The sequence below is a fragment of the Phascolarctos cinereus genome, unplaced genomic scaffold (genome assembly GCF_003287225.1).
Source record: "Phascolarctos cinereus isolate Bilbo 61053 unplaced genomic scaffold, phaCin_HiC Scaffold_8;HRSCAF=390, whole genome shotgun sequence".
Classification (NCBI taxonomy): domain Eukaryota; kingdom Metazoa; phylum Chordata; class Mammalia; order Diprotodontia; family Phascolarctidae; genus Phascolarctos; species Phascolarctos cinereus.
Genome location: NW_027556291.1, coordinates 66,422,778 through 66,438,614, shown reverse-complemented (window position 1 = coordinate 66,438,614; position 15,837 = coordinate 66,422,778). Strand labels below are relative to the sequence as shown.

Genomic DNA, 15,837 nt, shown 5'->3' with positions numbered 1-15,837 from the left:
AGTTGCTCATGGGTAGGCTGAGCTAATACAGTAAAAATGACAGTTCTGCCTAAGCTAATTTACTTATTCAGTGCCATACCAATCAAACTACCAAAAAATATTTTATAGAGTTAGAAAAAATAATAACAAGATTCATTTGGAATAAAAAAAAAGGTCCATAATATCAAGGGAACTAATGAAAAGAAATGCTGGGGAAGATGGCCTAGCCATTCCTGACCTTAAATCGCATTATAAAGCAGCAATCATCAAAACTGCTTGGTACTGGCTAAGAAATAGAGTGGTGGATCAGTGGAATAGGTTAAGTATGCAAGACACAGTAGTCAATGACCATATTATTCGATAAACCCAAAGAGGCCAGCTTCTGGGATAAGAACTCCCTATTTCACAAACAACTGCTGGGAAAACTGGAAAAGAGTATGGCAGAAACTAGGCATAGATCAAAATGTCACATCATATACCGAAATAAAGTCACGATCTAGATATAAAGGCTGATACTGTAAGCAAACTGGGAGAGCAAGGAATAGTTTACCTATCAGATCTATGGAGAACAGAAGAATTCATGACCAAACAGGAGATAGAGAACATTATGAAAAGCAAAATGGATAACTTTGATTACATTAAATTGAAAAACATTTGCACAAACAAAGCCAATGCAACCAAGATTAGAAAGAAAGTAGAAAATTGGGAATTTTTACAACCAGTGTCTCTGATAAGGGCCTCATTTCTAAAATATATAGAGAATTAAGTCCAATTTATAAGAATACAAGTCATTCCCCTATTGACAAATGGTGAAAGGATATGAACAAGCAGTTCTCAGATGAAGAAATTAAAGCCATCTATAGTCACATGAAAAAATGCTCTAAATCACTAGATTAGAGAAATGCAAATCAAAACAACTCTGAGGTATCACATCACACCTATCAGATTGGCCAACATGACAAAATAGGAAACTGATAAATGTTGGAGAAGATGTGGGAAAATTGGAACACTAATGTATTGTTGGTGGAGTTGTGAATCCAACCATTCTGGAGAGCAATTTGGAACTATGCCCAAAGAGCTATAAAAATGTGCATACCCTCTGACCCAGCAATAGCACGTCTAGGGCTATATCCCAAAGAGATCATACAAATGGGAAAATGACCCACATGTACAAAATATATTTATAGCAGCTCTCTTTGTGGTGGCAAAGAATTAGAAATTGAGAAGATGCCCATCAGTTGGGTAATGGCTGAGCAAGTTGTGGTATACGAATGTAATGGAATACTATTGTGCTATAAGAAATGATGAACAGGCTGACTTCATAAAAACCTGGAAGGACTTATATGGTCTGATGCTGAGTGAAGTGAGTAGAACCAAGAAGACTTTGTACACAATAACAGCCACATTGTGTGATGATTAATGTTGATAGACTTAACCCTTCTCAGCAATACAAGGATCTAAGACATCTCCAAAGGCCTCATGATGGAAAATGCTATCCACATCAAAGAAAGAACTGTGGGTAGGAATGCAGATTGAAGCATACTATTTGCTATTTTTTTTTCTTCTGTTGAATTTTGTTTCCTCTTTCTGGTGGTTCCTCCTATTGATTCTAATTCTTACTTACAACATCACTAATGTAAAAATATGTTTAATAGGAATGTATATGTATAGCCTATATCAGATTACGTGCTGTCTTGGAGAGGGAGGTGAGGAGGGAGGGGGAGAAAAATTTCAAACTCTAAATCTTATGGAAGTGATTGTTGATAATTCAAAATAAATTAATTTTTTTAAAAAAACAAGTCATTACCCAACTGTCCCTCCAAAGGATAAATATAAAAAGATTCAGTGAATGACTCTTGCTCAGGCATGCTTTGATAAGCAGTGAGGTTGCTGCATAATCTAAGATTCTTACTCTAACCCTATTTTCATGCTTTGAGTGTTAGGGAACGATTAGGTGATGATGATGATGATGATGATTGTCCATTTCATAAAAGTACACATGTATCTTATGAGAGGAATCTTAGTCAAAAAATAATAATGCTTGAGCTTCTTTTTAGAATTTCAATGGTTTCTATGCTATTTGCCTACAGAGAAAGAATTGATGTTGTCTGAATATAGACCAAGGCATGCTGTTTTTCTTTCTTTCTTTCTTTCTTTCTTTCTTTCTTTCTTTCTTTCTTTCTTTCTTTCTTTCTTTCTTTCTTTCTTTCTTTCTTTCTTTCTTTCTTTCTTTCTTTCTTTCTTTCTCTTCTTCTTCCTCCTTCTTCTCTTCTCTCTCTCTCTCTCTCTCTCTCTCTCTCTCTCTCTCTCTCTCTCTCTTTCTCTCTCTCTCTCTCTCTCTCTCTTTCTTTTTTCCTTCCTTAATTCCTTTCTTTTTTTGGTTATTCAAGTCTTCTTGCACAGAATGACTAATACGGAAATGTTTTACATGATTTCATATGTATAACCTATAGCAGATTGCTTACCATCTCAGGAAGTGGGGAGGGGAAGGAGGGAGGGATAAAATTTTGAACTCAAAAGTTGTTTTAAAAAAAGTTTTAAATTATTTTAACATGTATTTAGGGAAAATAATATATTCAAAAAATAATTTAAAGGGTTTAATTTTTTAAAATGCCTCCTATCTGTGGAACAATGTGCCTTATACTATCAAATGAATAAATTAATCTCCTTTCTATGAACATACCCATACCAGTGACCATGGTAGCCTCTCATTGCCCATCAAAGTCCTATTCTTTAAATAAATAAAGAACAGAAATATGTTGTTTTGGCTAATATGGATATATGTTTTGTATGTCTTGACATGTAGAAAGGTATAATATTGTCTGACTTACCAATGGGTGAGGGAAGGACTGAAAGGAGGAAGAGAATGTAGAACTCAAAAAAGAGAATGTTAAAAAATAAACATAATTTTAAAAATGCAAAAAAGAAAGAAAGAAAGAAAGAGAGAGAGAAAGAAAGAAAGAAAGAAAGAAAGAAAGAAAGAAAGAAAGAAAGAAATACTTGAGGAAAACTGCCCTGATATTCTAGAACCAGAGGATAAAATGGAAATTGAAAGAATCCACCAATCACCTCCTGAAAGAGATCCCAAAATGAAAACTGCCAGGAATATCATAAACAAATTCCAGAGTTCCCAGGTAAAGGAGAAAATATTGCAAGCAACCAGAAAGAAACAATTCAAGTATCATGGAGCCACAGTCATGATAACACAAGATTTGGTAGCTTCTATATTAAAGGATCAGAGTGCTTGGAATATAATATTCCAGAGGGCAAAGTAGCTAGGATTACAGCCAAGAATCACCTACCCAGCAAAACTGAGTATAATCCTTCAGGGAAAAAAATGGATATTCAATGAGAAAGAGAACTTTCAAGCATTCTTGATGAAAATATCAGAGCTGAATAGAAAAATTGACTTCCAAATACAAGACTCAAGAAAAGCATAAAAAGGTAAACAAGAAAGGGAAAGCATAGGGGACTTAGTAAGGTTAAACTGTTTACATTCCTACATGGGAAGATGATATGTGTAACTCATAAGACCTCTCTCATTATTGGGGTAGTTAGAAGCATATATAAACAGAGGGCACAGGTGTGAGTTGAATATGAAGGGATAATATCTAAAAAATAAAATTACGCGGTGAGAGAAGAATGTACTGCGAGAAAGAGAAAGATAGAATGGGGTAAATTATCCCACACAAAAGGGTTACAATGGAGGGGAAGAGGGACGACATGAGGAAGAATGAGTGAACCTTACTCTCACAAGAATTGGCTCAAAGAGGGAATAACGTACATATACAATTGGGTATAGAAATCTATAAAGAAAATAGGAGGGGAAGGAGATAAGAGAAGAGGAGCAGTGACAGAAAGGAGGGCAAATGGGGGATAGGTTAGTTAGAAGCAAAACACTTTTGAGGAGGGACAGAGTGAAAAAAGAGAGAGAATAGAATAAATGAGGGGGGAATAGAATGGAGGGAAATACAGTTAGCAACAGTAAATGTAAAAAAAAAATGAAGCAAGTTTCTCTGATAAAAGCCTCATTTTTCAAATATATAGAGAACCTAGTGAAATTTATGAAAATAAGAGCTATTCCCTAATTGATAAATAATCAAAAGATGTAATCAGTTTTCTGATGAAGTAATCAAAACTACCTATAGCCATATGAAAAATAATTCACTATTGATTGGAGAAATGTAAATTAAAACAATTCTAAGGTACTACCTTATATCTATTAGATTGGCTAACAGTACAGAAAAGAAAAATGACAATGTTGGAGGCGATATGGGATTAATGAGACATTAATGCACTATTGGTAGAGTAGAGAAATGACTGAACCATTCCTGTAGAGCAATTTGGAACTATGCTCAAAGGGCTACAAAAACATGCATACCCTTTGACCTAGCAATACCACTACTAGGTCTATATCTCAAAAGAATTTTTTTTAAAAAAGGAAAAGGACCTAAATGTACAAAAATATTTATAACAGCTCTTTTCTGGCGGCAAAGAATTAGAAATTGAAGGGATGCCCATCAGCTGGTGAATGGCTGAATAATATACGGTATGTGATTATGATGGAATACTATTGTACTATAAGCAATGATGAGCAGTATGGTCTCAGATAAATCTGGAAAGACTTGCATGGGCTGATGCAAAATGAAATGTGCTGTGTTCAAAGTAAAAGCAGTATTATTAAAATGATCAGCTGTCCAGAGGTTTCCAAAGTGGGTGATACTGCCCTCCTGGAGGGCGCTGGGACAATCCAGAGAGGTGATAGTAGCCCAGTGTGCAACTGGGGAGCACTGAATAAAAATAAGGGGGCAGTGGAAGCATAAGGAAAGAAGAAAATTTTGAAAAGCCATTTGTACATGTGTCATGTGTTGTATAATGGAGTTCAAGTCATAGGGATTACATTATTTTCCAAATAAGCACATAAAATGGCAAGTTATAACAGATCAGTGGTCAAGTCCACCAACAGGTCTTAACAAGCAAGTGTTGGTGGGTGAGCATGTCATGCATTGTCAGGAAGTCCAGCATGCATCAGCAGGAATATGTGCATGTAATGACTTATTTATAATACAATACTATACAGTTAACATGACACAATATTGCATCATCAAAATTTCAATGTAGGAAAAACCCCACAAATTTACAATAAATTATTAAATTTAAGATACATCATTTAAAAATATTTTGTATATTTTTGAAATGACACATACTTTTTTTAAAAAAAAAACATTAAAGGGCTAAAGAAAGCAGATTTCCAAGGGGGGGTGGTGGCACTGAGTAATTTTTTTTTTAAAGGGGCAGGTGGTAGGTCAAATAAGTTTGGAAACTTCTGGACTTAGCTATTCTCAGCAATACAACAATCCAAGACAACTCTGAAGGACTTAAGATGAAAAATGCTATCTATCCCCAGAAAAAGAACTGATGATATCTAAATACGGATTGAAGCATATATATATTTTTTACTTTCTTTATTTTTCTTGAGGTTTTTTTTTGTCTATGTTTTCTTTCACAACATCACTATTGTGGATATGTTTTACATGACTATACATGTATATATATCAAACTGCTTGCCTTCTCAATGGGAGGAGGGAAGAAAGGAGAGAATTTGGAACTCAAAGTTTTTAAAATGAATGTTCAAAATTGTTTTTACATATAACTGGGGAAAAATAAAAATAAAATAAAAGGTTTTTTTTAAAGAGAAGGATAAAAAAGGTAAACAGGAAAGGAAAAAAACCTTGTTATTCAATAAGGTTAAACTGTTTACATCATTACAAGAGAAGACAATAATTGTAACTCTTGAGAACTGCATCTTTATTACGGCAGTTAGAAGGCTTATACGTAGATAGAGGGTGTGGGTATAAGTTGATTCTGATGTGATGATGTAAAAAAACTAAGGGGTGAAAAAGTATTGTACTGTGAGAAGAGGAAAGGGGGAGGCAGAATAGGGTAAATTATATCACATGAAGAGGTACAAAAGACCTATTACAGTAGAGGGAAGGGGGGGTTACTCTCATCGGATTTGGCTCAAAGAGGGAATAACATACACATTCAGTTAAAATTTACACCCTCCCCCAGCCCCCTTATTCAGAAAGCAAAGGCAGACAAGGAATGGTCACTGCACAAGCCTGGGTCCTCTTTGTATAAAAGATGGCACTTAGCGTGCACGGTTCTTCATTTTCTTTATTGCCCATTTTCCAGGTGTCTTATTGGACGGCTTCTTGCCCATCTTGTGGGGGCTTTTGCCATGGTGGTCCAGGCCCAGAAGCCAGACACATCATCATAGCTGTCCTGAGTGTTCCACTTGGATTCTTTCTTCCTTCCACCAAAACCAAACTTCGGGTTTTGTTTGTTTTTTGTTGTTTTGTTTCATTTTTAGGCAATTGGGATTAAGTGACTTGCCCAGGGTCACACAGCTAGTAAATGTCCAGTGTTTGTTCTGAAGCTGGAATCAGACTTCTGGTTTTTGTACCACTGCTTGGCACTGGGCCCCTTCCTTCTTCATCTGCTGGACTTTGGCACCTTCCTTCTCGCCTCTCGAGAGCGACCTTCTGTCTCCCTCAAGGAAGTCCAGTTTGTCAGAGAAGCCTTTCCGGTACTTCTTGATGGCCGTCATCATCTGAGACTTCTTCTGCTGCCTCTTCTTAAGAACTTGTGTGTGTACCTTCTTGCCATATTTTCTGAGTGCTCGGAGCTACTTGGCCTTTTCACACTTCTTCATGGCGGCCTGTTTTTGTTTGTAGCTTCTAGTTGAAGCTTCTGCATTTGCTGGTCAGACTTGGCCATCTCTGCAAAGTAATCAATGCTGGGGCCTCTTGGTGTGGATCTGGTGCTGGTGGAGCCTGAGCAGCACAGCCAGTACTGCAGCCTGGGCCTGGTGGTAAAAGGTCATCTCTCTTCGGAAGTCGTCCTCGGGGTCCACGGCTCCACAAGCATCTGGGGTGCTGGGAACTCTGATGCCATGGTCACATCCAGCCTCTCCAGCCATGCCAGGTCCTTCTGGAGCTTGGCTAGGCACTAACTCAATCCAGGCGCAAACCGGGAGCTATGCATGGAGCCTCCTTGCTCCTCCCCCTGCCCCTACCACGCTCATCCCTTGTATCTCATATTTCTCTTGGATCTTGCATGTCAAATTTTCTGTTAAGTTCAGGGGTTTTTGCAACAAAATCCTGAAAGTCTGGTGATTCACTGAATGTCCATTTTTTTTCCCATTCAGGATTATGCTTAACTTTGCTGAGTATGATATTTTCTGCCACAGCCCCAATACTTTTTCTCTTCAACCTGTGGTCTTTTAGTGTCACCCTTGCTAGGTTTTATGTGATTCTGATTGTGGTTCCACCGTGTTTGAATTGTTTTTTTTTTTTCCCCTTGTTGTTCATAATATATTCTCCTTAACCTGGGGGTTTTGGAATTTGACTATGCTATTCCTGTAGGTTTTCCTCTTTCAGGTAGTGATAGGTGGATTTGTTCAATTTCTATTTTCCCCTCTTGTTCTAACACTTTAGAACAATTTTCTTTAATTATTTCTTGTATTTTTGTATCAAGATTCTTTTTTTTTTTGATCATAGCTTTCAGGCAGTCAGATTATTCTTGTGTTTTTTCTTCTTGATCTGTTTTCCAGATCAGTTGTTTTTCCTATGAGATGTTTAACATTCTCTTCAATTTTTTTCATTCTTTATATTTTGTTTTATTATTTCTTGTTTTCTTATAACTCTGCAGGCTTCCCCTTGCCCAATTCTAATTTTCAAGAAGTCTTTTTCTTCCTTAAGATTCTAGATCTTTTTCTAGTTGGTTGACTTTCTTTTCATGTTCTTGTTTTTCTTGGATAGTTTATGTTTTTGAAAAAATTTTCCTCAATCTCTCTCATTTGATTTTTAAAGTCTTTTTAAAGTTATTCTATAAATTCTTTTTGGGCAAGTGACCATTTGACATTATTCTTTGGGGTAGGAAAGGCTTTTTATTTTTTTTATGCAGTATCATCCTCTGAGCACGAACCTCATCTTCCCTATTCCCATAGTAACTTTCTATAGTTGGGTTCTTTCTCCTTTGCCTACTCATTTTTTTTTAAATTTATAACAGTTTGTTATTGTAATCATCTCTAGTCCTGGGGTATGGGGGATGGTTCCTTTGGCCTCAGGTCCTCCTTCAGTTCTCCACTTTGGCTTGGAACTGAAAGCAAGAACTCAGTCCTCCTGTAAGTGCCCACAGCCAGCAGTATCCCCACCCCACTGCTTCTGCACAGCACAGCTGGGCTTTATCAGCAGAGGTTCCCTCAATTTTCCCCACTCAGATGTCCAACTCTCCACACTGTACAGGAGGTGAAAATTTCTGTGGCTGGGGCTGCTTCCCAATCCAGCTAGCCCCAGGACTCCCTGCTTGCTGTTTCAGCAGAACTAGCCTGGGGGTGTTTACACTTCACAGGGACCAAACCTCAGGGGACTTTTCTTCAGGTCCTGGGATTTTTCTTCAGATCTTATCAGGTTGTCCCAAGAGGTCCACTATTCTGCCCAAACTCTTGTTTATTTTTATCTACCAGTCTATGTTTGCCCTGAAGTGTTATTTCGTTTTGTTTGTGAGGGAAGTCTGGAGAGTTCTGACCTATTCCACCATCTTCCAGGAATCCTCTTCTCTGTGAAAAAAAATTTTGAAGTAAATTTCTCTGATAAAGGCCTTATGTCTCAAATATATAGAGAAATGAGTCAAATTTATAAAAATAAGAGCCATTCCTCAAATGATAAATGATCAAAAGCTATGAACAGTCAGTTTTCAGATGAAATAATCAAAGCTATCTATAGTCATATAAAAAATGCCCTAAATCAATATCGATTGGAGAAATGCAAATTTAAAAAATTCTGAGGTACTACCTCACACTTATTAGATTGGCTAATAGTACAGAAAAGTAGAATAACAAATGTTGGAGGGGATGTGGGAAAATTGAGACACTAATGCATTGTTGGTGGAATTGTGAACTGATTCAACCATTCTGTAGAGTAATTTGGAGCTATGCCCAATGGGCTATAAAACCATGTATACCCTTTGACTTAGTAATACCACTTCTAGGTCTGTATCCCAAAAGAATTTTTAAAAAAAAGGAAAAGGATATGTACAAAATATTTATAGCAGCTCTTTTCTGGGGTCAAAGAATTGGAAATTGAGGGGATGCCCATCAATTGGGGAATGGCTGAACAAGTTATGGTATATGATTTTGATGAAATATTATGCTATAAGAAATGATGAATAAGATGCTCTCAGAAAAACCTGGAAAAACTTACATGAACTGATGCAAAGTGAAATAAGTAGAACCAGGAGAATGTTGTATACAATAACAGAAATATTGTAAGATGATCAACTGTGGATGACTTGGCTATTCTTAGCAATACAATGATCCAAGACAGCTCTGAAGGGTTTATGATGGAAAATGCTATGCATCTCCAGAGAAAGACCTGATGGAGTCTGAATACAGATCAAAACAGACTTTTTTTACTTTCTTTATTTTTATTGTTTGTTTTTTCTGTTTATGTTTTCTTTTACAACATGACTAATATGTAAATATGTTGTGCATCATTACACATATGTAACTTATATCGAATTGCTTGTCTTCTCAATGAGGGCAGCAGAGAGGGAGGGAGAGAACATGGAAATCAAAATTTTAAAAACAAATGTTAGGGTCAGCTAGGTGGCACAGTGGATAGAGTATTGGCCCTGAAGTCAGGAGGACCTGAGTTAAAATCTGGCCTCAGACCAAACACTTGACGCTTAACTAGCTGTGTGACCCTGGGCAAGTCACTTAACTCCAATTGCCTAAAAAAAACCAAACAAAAAAAACAGATGTTGAAAATTGTTTTTACATGTAACTGAGGAAAAAGAAAATGCTAAATAATTAAAGCAGTAAAAATCAATGTTTATTTCCTTCCTTCAAAGATTCTTTTCAACTCTAATATTTTTGGATTCTCCAGTTGTGCTATCAAACTCATGTTCTATATGTTTTAACCCAAATCTCCCTTCTCTAGGCTTCCTTACTTCTCTAACCTATGGCTTATGGTTTCCCAAGGATGCTGGGATCACATGAACCAGGACCCAAGAGGGTCAGTTTTCCTCTTTGGCAGTCTCACTTCGGGGGATATATCCTTAGCACCTACCACAACACATGGGAACACATAGATGGGCCTGGAACTGTGTTTTCCTTAGTATAAGGAGCTCCCAGTGAAGAACTCCCTCTACCAGTGTGAGTTGGCATCTCCTCGACAACTTGATAGTAACAGCTAACATTTATATAACACTTGAAGGCTTGCAAAGCACTTTACATATTTTATCTCATTTTATCTTCATCATAACCCTATGAGGTAGGGACTATTATCCCTGTTTTACAGATGACAAAATTGAGGCTGAGAAAAGTTAAATGACTTGCTCAGGATAAGACAGCTAAAAAGTATTTGGGGGCACTGAAAGATTGAGCGTGTTGTCCAGGGTCACACAGCTGGGATTTGAACCTCTGTTTTTCTGACTTGAAGCTCCTCCCCTCTCCTCCCCTCTCCTCTCCTCTCTCCCCACTTCCTCAGACTCTCCAGCATACAGTAAAAGCTTAATACATGTTAGCTAGTTCATTTCATTGATTGGTTTGGCTCCTTCCCTCCACATGGAGTTAATCCAGGAAGATCTCCAAAATAAAGCTTGCAGATAGCTCCTGTCTAGGTTTCCACAAATATGGGTAATATGGTAATTTTATATTAAAATATAACATAATATAATAATATATTAATATATTATATATTATAAAATAAAATATATGTATGAAGACATAGCAGGTATGAGGCAGCCTTTATTTTGCACCCACAGAAAAGGCAGATGATGAAAGAGTCATAGGAGCCAATGAACCAGAAACATCACACATGCATGTCACCTGTCTGACTGCCCCAGAAAGATCTCTCCATTTATCTTGGACACTGACTATCCAAGTAACTCAGAACAAGCAACAGCAAGGGGAAGTGGCAAGGTCTAGATCTCCTCCCCATCCCCACCCCAATCCACTGACTAGGGCATGGCTTAGGTCCTTCTCAAAGGGCCAGATCTCCTGCCCTCTCCCCCAGCCCCAACCCATCTACCCACAGTATGGATTCGGTCTTTCTTGTCTGCTGCTTAACGTGTAAGTCTATTCTCAGAGATTTAGGAGAAGAAGGTGGCCAAGAATAGGGGATCCAGGAACTCTCCTTTCAGGCTTACCATGTGTTTCTCTTAAAGTTATCATTGTTACCCAGAGAGAGCAGTGAAAGGGGAGGAGAGTGAAAGGGAGAAATCCCCTACTTCCTCCCCACCTTTGCTGCAATCTGGGGGAAAAAAAGGTTTAGGAGAAAAGACTCAAAGGCAGAAGGATTCCAGGGAATCCTGGAAATAAAGAGCCCAAGGGAGTGGAATTGTACCAACTTTCTTTTATAGGCCGTAAGGCAACGTGGCATCTGGTTCTGATCCAAGTATTAGGAGTTCCCCATCCGATCACTGCTTCCCAGCAATGGCCCATAGCCCTGTCATCTCAGCAGGTTGACCGGAGAACTGCTCAAATTGGTCATGAGCCCCCCTGAGCCCTTCCCATTCATACCTGCTGAGGGCATGGCCATCACTGAATCACCTGGCTCTACCACCTTGGAGTCAACCTGGAATCGGGCCTCCCCATCACTTGCCAAGTGCTGGCACTTCTGTGTGCACAACATCTCTCCTATCCCATGACACACATAGATTTTAGGACTGGAAGGGCCCTCAGAGGCCAGTTCATCGAACCTCCTCATTTTATATGAGGGAAACTGAGGCAGGGGAGGGGGGAAGGAGGGACTTGGGCAGGGTCACACACAGGAAGGGATCTCAGAGACCAGCTAGTTTCATTCCCTTCTAGCAGAGACCACAGAGGTAGGTCTTTGGACCCTTCAAACTGAGGGTCAAAGCTTTTGGCTTTGCCAAAATCATACCCTTAAGTGACCTGTGTAACTGTGGGCTTATTACTGTGTCCCACCTTCTACAGGGGCTTCTTACTTCCTCCTATGCTTTGGCAATGGGCTAGGCACGATTGATTTCCACACTCCTGCAAGATGGCACTCAAACATGGACAGAATGGTCAATTTCCAGTGTCAGCATTTATGCCTCAGAAATCCGCAAATGACCAGTCAGGGCCAGATTTGTTGTTTTGCCAACTGTGTAGACTTATGAAAATAATGGGGGAAATATCATTAATGCAGATTAAACTTTAAAGTGCATTGTTGACATTCTTTCCAGAGAGCCAGTTGTTAAAATTGTTTTAAAAAAAGAGTTGTTAAAATGGGTATAACTATGCCAAAGCTAACTAGCCTTACCCAGCAAAGCCCTCTGTGAGCGAGTGTTGAGGTGTCCCCAGTTCCACACCCTCTTGTGATGTCCTAGTTTGAAGCTGACGCTGTCTGACTGTTGGAATGGAAGGGGGCAGTAGGCGAGCCCAGCTCCTGCTAGAATCTGCCTGTTCCTTAGCGGTCCCAGACGGAGGAGGCCATTGGGCCGGTGAGCCATTTGATTCAGTGATGTGAATCCCCAAAAGGATGATGGAGTTCTATTCACTGAATGAGGGTTACGCTCCTCTCCATCCAAATGGCAGAGCTTACAAGATGGCTACCCATCTCATCCAAGGAGCCAGGAGAAGCCCTATGACTGAGCTTGTGATCGACAGTAATTTAACCAGAAGTAGCAGGTCAGACTTGTGGAAGACCTAGCTTCTCTTTCTTCTGCATTCATCCAAAGGTACAGGAACCCAGCAGTTCAACTTTTCTCTCACCTTGCAACCTGTGTGACCTTGCACAAATCCCTTCATTTCCCTGGGCCTCACTCTCCTCATATGTAAAAAGATGAGGTTAGACTCTTAGGCCTGTGAGGTCCTTTCCAACTCTAGAGTTATTACTTTATGAATGACCCTGGCAGATCCCCTCCCCTCCCTGGATCTGTTTCCTCATCTGGAGATGGTACCAGAGGGCTTCTGAGGCCCCTTTCAACTCTAGGTCTACACAGGGGTGGGAAATCTGCAGCCTCAAGGCCACATGTGGCCTTCTAGGTCCTTGGGTGGGGCCTTTTCACTGAGTCCATGTTTTACAGAACAAATCCTTTTATTATGGGGATTTGTTCTGTGAAGTTTGGATTCGGTCACAGGACTGCACTTGAGGACCTAGAGGGCTACACGTGGCCTTGAGGTTGCAGGTTCCCTACCCTGGTCTATGATGTTACTGCCTGCTGCTGAGGAAGCAGGGTTCTGGTGACTCTGACCCCCGCCCTCTCCCGCCATGTTCCCATTTTCCTCTCTTGACTCTGGGCTATTGAGAGATCAGGAGCCTGACACCTCTGTTACCACCTTCTTCCCTTTCCCCTCTGGAAGCCCAGGAGAATTCTGGGCCCCCATCCCTCTCAACCTTGCTTGCTGCTGTCCTGGATTTCCTCTGCCTTAACAGCTAAGCCTTGAGTGTTAGAGGCCTAATTTGGCAGCCCTCTTTTTCATGTCTTCCCTTTTTTCTCCTCTCTCTCTGCTTATTGTTGTTTATTCTTTTTTCCGTCCTGTCCAGCTCTTTGCGACTCATTTGGGGCCCTCTTGGCAAAGATACTGGAGTGGTTTGCCATTTCCTTCTCCAGTTCATTTTACAGATGAGGAAACTGAGGCAAGACAGGGTGAAATGACTTGCCCAGGGTCACAGAGCTAGTAAGTGTTGAAGCCTCATTTGAACTCAGGTCCTCAGCACTCTATCCACTGTGCCACCTAGCTGCCCTTCTCTCTCTCTCTCTCTCTCTCTCTCTCTCTCTCTCTCTCTCTCTCTCTCTCTCTCTCTCTCACTATCTCTCACTCCTGGCAAAGTCCTCATGTTTATAGACCAGCTTTGCCCAGCTGGGAGAGCCAATCCATGGTGATTCTCTTTATCAGAATAATTGTACACTTTATATGTTTCAGGTTTTCTTAAGGATTCTGTTTTCATTACATAGGGGTCATTATTGATAGATTTGTATATTGTTGACCCCCAGATCCTCCCAATGGTCCTTGTACTTTGTAATTCAACTCAGATTAGATTAGTATGTTTGCTAGCGAGCTAAGAAAGTCCTCTATGGTCTATTGAGGAAAGATGTTTCCTTCTATCTCATTAAAGTGGGAGGTCTTCACTTGGGGTCATTGAATGTTAATCTTTTTTTTTTCCCCATCACTGCACTTTAACATAATTGGTTTCCTTTGTAATCTCATGTGTTTTATTTTATCACAGGATTCTGAGAAGCCTTCACCAGACTGCCAGTGGTCCAGAACACAAAAAATGTGAAGAACCCCCATTTTAGAGCAAAATTTGTACGGTTGTTTTGGGGACTCAGCTTTCCTGACAGGACCAACCAAGGTCAAAAGATCCCAGGAGTTGTCAAAATGTATTTTTTTAAAAAATAAGTTCCCAGGCACCAGGTTAAGAACTGATCTACTTTAACCCCCTCATTTTCCAAGTGGGGAAACTGAGGCTCAGAAAGTGAAAATCATTTGTGCCCAAGGTCACAAGTGCTGAATCCTATAATCCTATATGGCTTTAGAGCTAAGATTCTACATTGCTAACATTCTCTAGTCTAGGGATTCTTAACCTGGGTTCTGGGAGGTTGGATTTTTAAAAAATATATTTGAATAATTTTTCAATATAATAGGTTTCCTTTGTAATATTATGCATTTGATTTTGTGCATTTAAAAACCTAATCCTGAGAAGGACTTCATGGGCTTAACTGGTCAGAACCAGAGAGCAGATGGGGCCAAAGATAGGCTTTTTTTTTTCTACGCTTCTCCTTAGCACCCTGGCCCAGCCAGCTCCTGGGTCTCAAGGGGTCCCAGTGTGTGTGTGTGTGTGTGTGTGTGTGTGTGTGTGTGTGTGTGTGTGTGTGTGTGTGTGTGTGTGGGTGTGTGTGTGGGTGTGTGTGGGTGCCCTCAAACCTTGTTATTCTTCCCCTTCTCCGCTACTGGGGAAAAAAAACGCCTCCTCTCGCGTTTCCCTAGCGCTTCGGGGCGGGTGGGGGCGGGGAGGAGCAATGTCAGCCATGTCGCCCTTGGATACAAGACATCTTTTCCAACCGACTTCCATTCTTCCTGGAGATGTGTTCCCATGGCAACCTTTGGGCCCCGACACGTAGACGGTGGAGCTGCAGAAGCCTCACGAACTGGCTGCTTTTGTCAGCCCTGGGGATCCTCCAATTCTCCCTGCACGTCCATGGAAGAACAGGAAGGAGGAGGGAGGTGGGGGGTGGCGGGTGGAGACAAGACTTCTCCCCACAGTGGAGCTAGGTCCGGGGCTGACATAGTGCAAGCCCTTAGAGGAGGTAGCACAGTGGGGGGAAACCTCCACCTACCCAGGATCGAGCTGGACTTGGGGTAAGAACTCTTGGGTTCGAATCCCAGCTCTGTGTGACCTTGGGCAAATCACTTAATTGACTTAGTTTCCTTTTCCGTAAAAAAGAGAGGGATTCTTAGCATTCAGAAAATACATGGAAGGCTATTCCAGTGGAGAAGGTGAACAAAACTGGGAAAGGTGATTGCATGAATGAGGACTGTGTAGAATTCATATCTGAGAGCCCCCATAGTGTAGCCGGGTACCTGGTGGGCACCTAGTGGGCACTCAGTAGGAGCTCACCCTTCTTTTACCACTTTAGAATTCACAAACTGACTCCAGAGGTTTGCTTTAGATATAGAAGAGTACTCAAAAGCCAGCTGGTCTGACTCCATTTTAAAGAAGAGGAAACTAAGGCTGAGGTAGGAGAGGGGAAGACTGACCCAAGGTCATCTATAGAATCCTAGGTGTAGAGCTGGATGTGATTAAGTTTAACCTCCTTCATTTTTGAGAGGGGGAAATGGAT

At 40.3% G+C, this 15,837-nt stretch overlaps 1 pseudogene; it reads right to left on the bottom strand.

Moving 5' to 3' along the window:
* Positions 1 to 6,130: 6,130 nt before the first annotated feature.
* Positions 6,131 to 13,264, bottom strand: LOC110194753 (putative rRNA-processing protein EBP2; annotated as a pseudogene).
* Positions 13,265 to 15,837: the final 2,573 nt, after the last annotated feature.